The following is a 10890-nucleotide window of genomic DNA, read 5'->3' on the forward strand; positions in this document are numbered from 1 at the left end:
TTCCCCCCAGTCTCAAATTGCAGACGTATGCTCAACTAAAGGACTTCATGTATATTCTGCAGTTTCGGTGGGTTGCTGATCCCAGAGCAACTATTACTTTCTTTTTCTCCCCTTAGACAATACCAGTAAGGCTAATGCTGGCAGACAGAGCTCTTAGGCAATGGTTAGAGAAGGGTAACTGCGGGCAATGACACAAAGAACAGTACATGCTAGTCTTCATCTTGGAAATTAGTTATTACTCAGGGCCGATGCTCACCACAGCTTCTGCAAACAACCTGGGGACCACTCAAAGTCCTCCTCCAGCTCTGGCTCGTGTGTTCTCCAGGCAACCTGTCAAGCTGGTCTGCCACATCAGTCTGCCTTTGCTACTCTTTCCAAACATTATGGTGCATAATAAGTAGCTTCAACTACACTAAATTATTTTGTAGCGTAAATAATTGCAGGTTTTGTTGCTAAGGCATTTTCAGAAGGCCAACAAAGAGATGAGGCAGTCTTTGAAGGGAAACATTGGTGACCTCCAAGGTAAAGTCCCAATAAGTGTGCTTGCTCCAGAGAACTTCCAAGATCCCTTGAGGTAGGAGAAACTGATTTTGGGAGAAGCAGCAACATTGGCAATCTGGTGAGTTCAACCATCTTTCAACTATAGCTGTACTCAACATGGAAAATACTGGATAGTCACTTGACTTCTTACTGATACTTGAACAGGGCATACCACTGGCAGTAAAACTATCTTTGAAAACAAAGAGAAAGCAGCAAGTAATTTCCAGGGTAAAACCACTTGCTGACATAGCACCCAAGTACTTCCCAAGTCAAAGTTCTGTTTAGTTACAAAAGCGATGATTGAAGACATACATGCGTATGGTTTGTGTGCGCACAGCGTATCTTGTTAGATACACCAACGAGAACCAGCAATATAAAACCATGGACAGATAAGCCACCCCTATATATTTTTATATGATGCCAGTTACAAACAACACATTTGACAGCTGTTGCTTTTACAGCCTGGATTACAAAGAAGGGATTTGTCCATAGACACTGAAGTATCAGCATTTCAGAACACCAATTAAAATCCCAAGAAAAATCTTAAATGCTGCTTCTGAAGCAGGGTTTATGTTCAGAGAATGCATATTTTTCTTTCTTCCAAAATTTCATGTTTCTTACAGGAATTAAATATTTCATTGCATTAAAACAAATTAAGTTGCCCTAATAATATTATCTTCCTCAAGGTATCTCTCTGTAATAACTAATTTTTACTAATCATGTAGAAAGAAGGGCTGATAGCAGCTGCATCTTTCCTGCTGAGTAAGCAGAGCAAAAATCAGCAAATGCCATGCAGGCTTATTGCACCATTTCTCTTTCAGTCTCTCAAACGCAAATGCTGACATCACCTGACCCTTTCCTTCCTGACTCACCCCCGGAACATTTCGAATCTCATGTGCCAGCAATTTCTCATTTTTTGCTGATTTCAAATGCTTTTAATTTGTTATATGATTTTTCTCTGCTGCTTGAATTGCTGCTACACAGCACTACATGTTTTAGCTTGGCTTTCTTCCTGTTGCAGATTTCCGTATTCTACCAAACCAGCTATTTTTGTGACGTACCACCTAGTCCCATCTAGGAAGTGCTAGTGCCCGGTCTTGTCCCCAGCGAGGAAAGTGAAGAAAAAGCAATAGTCTTGGCCGTAACCACAGAATTAGTAGTCCTAGTCTCATGATGTGTGTCTGGGGAGATGGCTGGGAAAGACCAAGCACAGGTACAGTCAAAAATAAAATGAATAGTCAAATAATAACATCCTGAGATACAGAGAATGGTTAGGATTGATCTAACTGCAGCTCAAAACAGTAGGGAAGATAGAAAATAGTACAGTCAATACAGCATGGTCACCAAGCATTTTGATCAACTCCAGTCAAACTGTTGTGTTTCTTGGGTCTTTTAAGTTGACCAAGCCCATGAGGGATGAGTACAACAGTCCAGCTGGATCAGCCATCCAGTCTCTCACACAATGGCAATTCACTCTTGGGCTCTCTTCCCCTGAAGAACACATCGGATAGCCCATCGTTACTGCAAAACCTTACTGGTGTTGCACCTGTGTAGCTGCATCCATATATTGCGCTAGTTTATGAGCTGGGTCTATCAACAGTTAAATTAACCAGTATTGGTTAATTATGTATTAACAGTGATTTCAACTGGGCAGCTTGTTTGTTCAACGGGCTTTGTTTTCTTTCTGACCTAGCCTGTGCCAGTGACATGAAAACAATATTTTGGAAGTACATAGCTTCTAAATGGTGTTACTCATTACTAAAGCAGACAATTCTGAGGAGCAAACAGCCTTTGGCAGGAGGAACTTTTCACGAGACTGACCAACATGAAAATCAAGCTGAACATCAGTGATTTATCCATATCCTTGGATTTTCTGCTTCTCACTTCTTTTCTGTCCATTAAATGTTAAAGATGTGATTTTTCATTACTTTCACCCCAATTATGGACACCACTGTTGCACCATGACTTCATAAGATTGGCATCAGCCCTTGGCCAGCTCTCAGCATGGGAGGCAGATTTCCGCTATGGAAAACTCGTTTCAGAAGTGGTGAGAGAACAGCAGGAGACATGACAAACACACAAAAACGGGAGGAACAGAAGAAAAGCAGCACTTGGGTTTGACTGCTCTGCCATCACGGCCAAGTCAAAGGAGTTGCTGGCCAGCCTGGAACAAACACTGGCTGAAGGTCAAGCAGCAAGAGGAGCAAAGGTAGAAAACTGCATGCCTGCAGGACAAATACGTCCCATAGCTTCCTTTCACGGTGCCCAAACCCACATGATATTTTTCCAACAATGAATTCAAGTAGACCACTAAGTAATCTAAAGGACTTTTTCTGCCTTTAGCAGGAGAAAGACTTCCCACTCATGGAGCAGGTGCTGCCTAAACGAGCAGAATGCACAGATTTATATTAATTTTAAACATGGTCAGTTCAGACTGTATTACAAACCTATGGGAAAACAGTGGACTGAGATGAAACTGGTTTGTGTTGTTTAAGTAAGGCTTATTCCAGGTTCACTTAAATATATTTACTTCAGGCCAAAAAAAGGACAATCCAGTCCTCGAACAAGTGTCAATTTATATGATCACACCTTTAGCTAAACCAGTTGAAACCTACACATTATGTATGGATGTATTTGAAATCCTACTTTGTGGTCCTACAGGCAAATCTGTAATAAACATCTATCACATGGCTGCCGGGACCTGACAATCACCAAGAGATCTGCTCCAGCTCTACCATTTTGCAGAAACACAACAATGCCGTGGGGACAACTGCTTTTCAGTCCAGGCTGTACATACCAAAGCTGTATTTTTTCCAAGCAGACTCGTTACTCTTAATAAAAGATACTTAACGTGCAAAACTTGCCTTGGACAAAGAGATCGCTGGCTCTGAAGAGCCTGGAGAATATGGAAGAATCATTTTTGAAAGAAAATCATTGCTTATACCCATATGCTATAGTACAGCATATCATTTTTCAAATCTTGTATTTAAATGCAAATATGTAATGGCAAAAAGGAAGGTAAAATCTGTTTGTTGACTGGAGCCTGAAGACTGTCTTCACGTTTTCTTAAAGATAGTCCACAGTACTCCAAATTCTCTTCACAGTTATTGTGCATTAGTTACAAGGCTTGGTGCGTGTACTGAAGGGTAGTTTTCCTGAGAAAGTCAAAATGCTTTCTTTGCAAACTGACCTGAACTATTAACACCTACTTAACAGGGTTTGCATTAAATCCCTGTGATTCAGCTGTGTAAAGCTCACTGAAAAGACCTCAGCTAGGGGAGAATCTTGCATCCCTACTTTAACATTTAGCCTCGGACTACACACGTAGTGTAGACAACCTTTTCCTGGCCAGCAAGTCAAACAGATCTTCCTTCCAAATCTACCTGTGATGACAAGTGAAAGAGCAGTCAAAAAGCCTCCTTGCAGACAAGCAGACTAGGAAGGCTTTGTTTCTGCACAAGTATTTATGTGTTTCAAAGAGTTCTTCATAAAATCCCCAAAGGGACATTTTGGCTATAAATCCTCTCTGATTCTTGGATCTTACTGCCCAAACCCAGTTTCGTGGTCTGGGAGGTGGAGGGACTGTTTAAGCCAGCCACCTGGCTGCCTTCCCCACCATCTTCACAGCAACCCCCACCTTCAGCCCGGAGAGGGGGAGGCAAGGGGTTTTATCTCATCTGGAATGAGTGATTTGCCTTCCTGTCGATTGAACTCCAAATAGTCATACCATAACCAGTCTTCACAGACATAACGAATGTAACATAGTCATAAATTCTTGGGGAGCAGGCCAACCAGTGTCACAGCCGTTAAACACTGGTCTCATCGTTTCACGTGTGTGAAGACATGTGCGGGTATTTTTGGGCTGTGCTCCTCCACACCAGGAGAGACAAGGCTATTACATTTAGCTGTTCTCAAAGCAAGTATGATTGCAATGACGGTACGCACTGATGCGACTATTTATACATGCGAACGCCCAACATGTCACAGGCTCTGGTATTATCAAAATGCTCTGCAGCGCCCAAGACTCGCAGCTATTTCCCTTCTCTGTGTAAACACTCCCCAACACTCCCCTTACCACCTCGCCTTTTCATGCCTCATTAGTAGAAATTCATTTCTTCTGGGAAGAGGCTCTTGGGAAAACAAAGCCTTCCCCTCTGGGAAGACAGCTGAAGATCTCATTAAAATGGGTACCGAAGTTATGACTAATTTAAAACCACACATCATTATGCAATTAAAACAACGAGACTATTAGAAGGCACAAAGTTATAACCTGGTGACTGTTGCTGTACACATGGAGCAAGGTAGGCGAGCAGTTATGGTTTCCCTGAGGGAAAGGAGGGGCAGGAACTTGAACTTGAAGGATGTGTTGGCAGCAGACATGCAGACAGAGGCCAGGGTATGTTACTCGTTGTCAGCTCCGTAGTAAAATAGATGCTTTGTTGCAGGAGCAAAACATCCGTTTTGCTTTGAGGCGTAGGATACCTATAAGTGAATTTATCCTCCTAGACAGCTCCAGTAGAGAAGCAAGGGAAAGGAAGAAGTAATTTTCTTAAGTCACAAATCCTTTAAATACCAAGAAACACAAATTTCTTCATACCACAAAAAGCAGACGTGGAAACCAAACTGCATTCTCTTTTTACGCACAAGAGTTACCAGAGAGAAGATCCGTAACAAAATCATCGTTAGTTTATTTATTATTAAACAAATGAAACTCATCAATATGCACCCTGCTGAACAACTCTGGTAATCCATAACGTCAATCACATGAAGATGCTTGAGCAAGCTTGAAGATGCCTGAACTCCTTTCAAGCTGATCAAGCCCCTTCTTTTGGGCCAGGCCCACAGGTTGATGCAGAGTTGTAAAGGTTTTTGCAGGGTTTACGTCTATTGATGAATTCCTGTGGTACTGGGAGACATTTTGAGACAACTCGTGCCGCAGTAGCAGTGAGACAGCATGTATATAACGTGCCCAGCAAAGTCCAAAAGGAAACTGGTTTCTGGGACCAGAAGCCCCAAGGGCATTTACGGATTCTGTGAATATCACTAATTAGATCTCGAGAAGAGAAATACTATTTTGAAGTTCTCCAAGTTGAAGGAGGATCACTGGAGGAACACGGTGGGAAATGCAAGACCATTTGCAATTACATTATTGGACTATGTTTCATTAAATCTCCAACTGATCCCCCTGCCCTGCAGAAATCTGGACAAGTAGGATTCAGATAGCTAAACATAAACATTCAGTGTCTTTGTGGATGCTCACAAGGTGTCCTGCTTACTCTTCAGCTGCTGCCCAAGAAGGTGGATCAACTGTAGGTCATGTGTCATGATGCCAGCCTCATACAGATGTCCCAGATCCCCTTGAAAGGCACCGGTCACACACATCCAGGCAACTAACCCATGCCCAAGCTGCACTGTGTAGTGATTTAGCAAGGAATGCTACAAATAAACAGATCCAGAGCCAAAACAGTATGCACCAGACTTTGTGCACATAGTTCCCTGTAGTCAACGAGCAACTATAGCATGATTTGCTTCTCTGTCCCAAGAGTTATCCTGCTAAGAAGTTAGGAAATTCCTGTAGGACACACAGCTGTTTTTTCCTCTTAGTATTTTTAGTAACAGAAGAAAAAAAAGTTACTGAGTTATTTTTTTGAGATAATAAAAAGATGCAAAATGTTTAAGAAGAAAGAAAAATCACAATATCCTAAATTAACCCGAAGTCTTTTACTTCTCTGCTTACAAAAGCCAAAAACTTATGCATACTACATACCACATGCATGGTAACAAGATCCACATGATACATTGCAGAGATATGATACACCGAATTTGTCACCTGTCCTATCCTACCTACCTACTCCCAGGAAGCAAGGAACACCTGCAGCAGTCCATGCTGCTGAACAAATGTTCACAACCTTTTTACTTTGGGATTTATTATAGTGTGGGTTTTGGTTTTATTTTTAAATCAGCCTGCCAGAGCTTCTTTCATATGGAGAATTTACAAAATTGTATGATAAAAGCAGAGAGGGTTGCAGTTGCCTGAAATGATGGCGATTAGGGAAAGTACTGAGCAAGAATTGACTAAAATAAGGCTGCAAGACTGATTCAGCCCTTTACGATCAGAAGGGCTCAACTTCTGTATCAGCATTCTTCCAAGTGTCTTTCACTCCACAGGATCAGAGGACCAGCAGAAGGGCAGGCAGAGGGGAACACCACATTGAAGCAAGCACATTTGGTACCAGCAGGCGCAGCCCCTCGGGCCAAAGGCAACGCCGCTCTACAGCAGGGGCAACGAGCATCAAGGGGATGGAGGGAAGCATCAAGGAGAGGCGCGCTAGGGTTGCTTAGCTAGGAACGGGACGCAGGAAGCTTCAAAATGAGGACTGCCACGACCTTCTCTGGGTGGGAAAAGCTATTTTGTAAGAGATTCACGTGCAGCAGCAGCGTGAGCTCTGTAAAAATTTCTAGGAACGTAGCCTTTGCCCTCATCTGTTCAGGACTACCACCTTACATCAGCCACATCACCAGTCCTGGCTAGATGGTGACAGTTCACCCAGAGAAGCCACATCACAACATGTTTACCAACTGCTGGCTTGATTTAGTGCTCCACCTCCTCTTATGCCTGAGAATTACTCAGTTTGACCCAAATCCCCAGTGGTTTTTGCTGTGTGTGGCACTGTGCTTGGGAAGGGAAATCCCAGGACACCCAGGGCCTGCAGCACAGCCAGGCACCGCTCGTGTCCAACCCGCACGCTGCGTCTGCACTAACAGCATCACAGCGCCGCGGGCATGCGGCGGGTGCAGGGGTAGCTTAAGCAGGTACAGCAGGGTTGGTGAAAGGTGCTGCCTTCAGAATAGCTGTTCTTCAGGAGTTAATGCGGAAAAGCATAGCTGAAAACAACTCCTAAGTGTATTAAAAGATGAAAGGGAGAGGCTTTGAAGAGTAAAGGCAATGTTTACCCAGCCCTGCCTGCAAGGCGGGGAATAAAGGAAAAACCAGAAAACCAAAAGTCTGTTGAAATAGGTCTAGGCAATATTTCACGAAACATAGCAATGCAGTGTTGCAATGCTACTCCAGCTTTCTACTGGGCTATCCCTGTACCATAAACATATCTTGAAAGAAAAAAAAGCAAGCAAAAACCAAAACAAACAATGGTATAGAAGCACAAATCCTTACTTCCAGGAGCTCAGCTGGTAACAATTAACTGCAGTTAAACTATAGAGACCTAAATGAAAGAGGAACCATGATACCAATATAATTTATAATGGATTTGCCACTTGTCTGAATGTTTGGAGGTACTTGATTAAACAACTATTTCTGTCTTATGTTCACAAATAGTGTCTTGTTTTCTATTTCATAACTTCTCTGCCACCAAGGACTGCCTTTTTGCCTCTATTTACGCAGCTCCTACCGTGGGGCACAAGTAACTGAATGAGGCTTCTAGGTGCTATTGTCTTCTAATTACACTATAGCATTGGAGAGATTATGTAGTGGGATTATGTAGTGGGATTATGTAGTGGGATTATGTAGTGGGATTATGTAGTGGGATTATGTAGTGGGATTATGTAGTGGGATTATGTAGTGGGATTATGTAGTGGGATTATGTAGTGGGATTATGTAGTGATCTTTTCAGAATATTTCTCTCCCTTTTAAAAAAATACTTAAATATAATTATTTTTCAAATAAAATTTAAAATCATAATAATCGATAATAAAGCTCACATGTATTATAAGCCCTTAAAAGTATATGAATACAGGCATGCTGCACCAATGCAAGGCCTTTAAACTGAAATTCGTTAAAAGATAAATACTTCTTAGATTCAATATAAAAATACATGATAAACAAGAGACTTCTGGATTTCAAGTCAAGCATTATAAACATAGCACAATACCCTAGGCTGAAGTAGGCACAAGTATTATTTTAATCTTCTACACAAAGAAAACAGCAGTATTTCCATTTTTCTAAAGGAAGTCCAGTTAGTGTCATCCAGGAAAGCTCTACCTTGCATTACTTTTAGTTTCAGTTTTCCCTAGCACGAATAGGAAGACCGTCGTCTTCACCTGAGCTGTTTTCTGCCAACGCGAGGAGCAGAGTGGGCAACGAAAACTGGAGCTGCTGTTTCCCTTGGGCAACGGGTGACGTGGGCACGTCTCGGGTGGGAGCTTCAAACGCACCCGCGCGGGCCAGGCCCCGACCCTCGGTGGCCTGGCTCCACACCTCCGCCTGCCTTTACCTTTTCACCGCTGCTGGCAGAATTAGGCAACATTTACCTAAAATTGCCACATCCTCGCTGCGAGGACACCCAGCCCGTCACGCTGATCCGACGGTGAGGGTGCGTCTCGATGGGGCGATCGCAGCGGGCGGGTGCGAGACAACGAGCAAACACGGGTGTTTCAAGGCAAAGCGCAGGCAGCAGCTGCCCGCGTGCCTCTCTGCCTAATTCCAGTACGCGGCCCAAGGCAAACCCAGCAACTCAATCACTGGAACCTCCTCCGGTTTATAAATCGATTAGTTTTAATTGCCTACTGCGTTTCCAGAGGCTTTCGTCGTACGTACCCAAAAATGCTCAGGCCGCTTAATTTAAATAACACACAGAATTTTAAAATAATAATGAGGCAGTCTCCTGACTAACAAAAAAGGCACAACAAATATCATAGATACTACACTTGATCTTAGCCAGAAGGGTGAGAAGCAATGTCCATATGATGTAATATGATGTATTTAATATAAAATTGTGCCATTAGATACATTATGTGATATGCATTATATAGTTATATATTATTATACGCAATAATACGCATTAATATATAATGTATATAGGTAATAATATAACGTACATATATGCAGAGCTTTAGCACACCCATACAAAGGTCATGGTTCCCAATGGTGAGAGACTTAGCTTCAGCAAAGCAAAAAGCCTTGGTTCAAAACAAGATTAGTAATTATTTAAACCAAAGTTTCTCACCGCCTGGTGTTAATCATTGCTAGGAGCGGCCATTTCCACAGCTGTAAATCACAGCGGAGCCCTACACCGAAGATCAGGGGAATCTAGGGTGTATGCCCTAAAAGGCAGGGAGGAACCAAGCCCTGTCACAGCCGGCAGCTCTGCGACAGGGCTCGCTGCCTGTACCTGGCCGCCCCACGCCGCTGCCCAAACCACGGGTCATTTTAACGCGCGCCTCACCGCCGGCCGGAGACCGGGGGAGGACAGCCCTCCGCCCGCCCAGCCGCGCCGGCGTCTGCCGCTGCAGATAAACGCACACGGCCCGAGCAACCCCCGCCCCGGGCGCCCGGTGGGCTCTGCCCGCTGCACCGGCGGCCACAGCGCGGCCGGGCCGGAGCCCCCCGGAGGGGCGGACACCCCCCCCCCGCCGCCGCACTCACCGCTCGCCGCCGCCGCGCGCAGCCCCGCCGCCGCCGCTCCCGCCGCCGCCCATAGGCGGAGGGGGCGGTGCGGCACCGCCAGTGGGCGTGGCCTCGCGTCCCCGCCCCGCCCACCGCCGCCCCCGCCCCGCCCACCGCCGCCCCCGCCCCGCCCACCTCCGCCCCCGCTGTCGGTGCGGGGGGGGGGGGGGGCGCGGTAACGGGAGGTGCCGCCGGCGGGGAGGGGGAGCACCGGGCCTCGGCCCGGGCCTGCCGGCGGGGTGCTCAGTGCGTTCCCCGGAGGCTGCTTAATTTTTAAGCGCTGTGCTCTGGAAACCCAGAGGTGCAAAGCATGGCTTTCCTCAAAAAAGGGGTGTTTTTAGGAGCCTTTCAGTTAAGGAGGGGAAAAAAAAAAAAAAAGAAAAAAGAGAGAAATTAAGGTTGATAAATCCGATCAACTAATAATTTATCTTTAAAAGGGTGAATAAAATCTCTCCTGAAGATTTATTTTCAGCTTTACTTGATTTCTCAGGAAATCAAAATACCGGTCATTTCGTTTCCTTACTGAAGTTGTGTATTTTGCCTAAATCACATCTTTGATTGCTCGACGTTAAAGTTCCAAGAGCCATTTGAAATACATGATTAACATTGTGTGCCAGCGCTGGCAGATCGTCTCAGAAATAGTACCGTAACTTCACGCCACATCTTGGGAACCTCGGATTCCTGGGTTTTGGAATCTGGCTCCTGAAAAGGAGCTTAACAAGCTCGGGGAAATCATTTTTCTGGGAGAATGCTTGTCTCTGGCTGCTGAGGCTGTTCTTGTGTGCTGAAATTCTTTTAAGAGGAGTAAATAAAAGCAGCTTAGGAAATATCCCCTAATTAGAGTGGAAGGAAAAGAGTTAATTTTCTGTTACAACAAGAAGTGGTAAGGGTTTCTGCTTCCGAGGAGCTTGAATCATCTTTACTTATCTATGCACTGATAAAGAATCACC

General features: G+C 44.5%; 1 protein-coding gene across 1 annotated transcript in view; it reads right to left on the minus strand.

Moving 5' to 3' along the window:
• Positions 1 to 9955, minus strand: part of SNX10 (sorting nexin 10) — a 35636-nt gene extending 25681 nt beyond the window's left edge. The window contains exon 1 of the mRNA XM_082307722.1: positions 9920 to 9955. The gene's annotated coding sequence lies outside the window, so the exon portion shown is untranslated. The remainder of the gene's footprint in view (positions 1 to 9919) is intronic.
• Positions 9956 to 10890: the final 935 nt, after the last annotated feature.

This window comes from Platalea leucorodia, assembly GCF_965183815.1.
Source record: "Platalea leucorodia genome assembly, chromosome: 1".
Classification (NCBI taxonomy): Eukaryota; Metazoa; Chordata; class Aves; order Pelecaniformes; family Threskiornithidae; genus Platalea; species Platalea leucorodia.